The sequence below is a fragment of the Propithecus coquereli genome, unplaced genomic scaffold (assembly GCF_000956105.1).
Source record: "Propithecus coquereli isolate 6110/MARCELLA unplaced genomic scaffold, Pcoq_1.0 Scaffold185, whole genome shotgun sequence".
NCBI classification, from domain to species: domain Eukaryota; kingdom Metazoa; phylum Chordata; class Mammalia; order Primates; family Indriidae; genus Propithecus; species Propithecus coquereli.
This window is the reverse complement of record NW_012143301.1, coordinates 1,178,920-1,180,130: the sequence shown is the minus strand read 5'-3', so window position 1 is coordinate 1,180,130 and position 1,211 is coordinate 1,178,920.

The following is a 1,211-nucleotide window of genomic DNA, read 5'->3' as shown; positions in this document are numbered from 1 at the left end:
TCCCAAGATATTCAGAAAGGGGTTATATTTGCAGTATTCCATGTTTCTCATCAATGATTCACCTAGTTGTTTTAGGTGATTATCCTTACTGAGATTAGTATTATCATTAAGGTTTCCAAAATGATGATTACATAATCCAGTAATTTCTACATTTTTAGTTGGCCTTATTCTCTATTACTCCTTTACCAAGCCTGGTAAATTTTCTGTAGGATCTATTCCACTACATCTGCTACAACTTTGCTTGTTTGTAAAACAGTATCATACTGCCTATATATATATTGATATTTGACCTGTAGTGACTTCAAAATTTCTTTATTGTAGTTAGACTCACCTAATCATACCACAATATTTTCAGTTGCTTCATTGTTGCTCCAGTGCAGTTTAATCAATGCACATAAGTGCATTACAATCCGTTGATTGCTTTTGTTAGGCAGCACAAGTGTTCAAAGTATATAGAGAATTTTGTCCTAAGTCTCAGCGCCCAAAACGATGTTGCCATATAGTGCATGAGATAACTTATTTGCTAAATTATATGCCTGTGGCTTTTTTGTAATAATAGCCATCCCTAAATTAGAAATTATCTCTCACCTGGTAATCTCTCTGCACTTGTGGGTCACATATTCATTTATTTTTGTTTTTGTTTTTCAATCAAATTACATCTACTTTAAACATTAAGTTACCTACTTAGTATCTTCCCTTTCAACAGACATGTTTTATACCATAATGGACTTTTAAGAAAGACTTCGGGGCATATGTTAATGTAAAATTTTAAAGTCAATTTTATTATCTCTGTAATTCATTTGACTAGTTACCTAATCAAATAAAAATATGTTAAGTAGTTATACAATGCCCAGCTTATTTCATTAGTTTCCAGGCAAATTTTTATATGACAATGACTTTTTTTGCAGACCTAATTATTTTCAATTACATAGAAGGTTTAAGACACCAATATATTCAAAAGACCTTCCATATAGAACAAGTCTCATTTTTCTTGGCTTCTTGTGAGCACAGGTTGTTTTTATTTCCATTGAAATGGTTAACAGGGTTAACCAGAGTTAATAAGAAATTTTTAAGTGTTCTAAATGTCGATTTTTTAACAAATGGTCTCTCAATTTAAACTGCTAAGACTTTATAATCATGCAAAGTATAAAAATATTTGAATTTTGCATTTAACTAATATATTCATCTCATGCAAAAGCAACCTCAGCCTT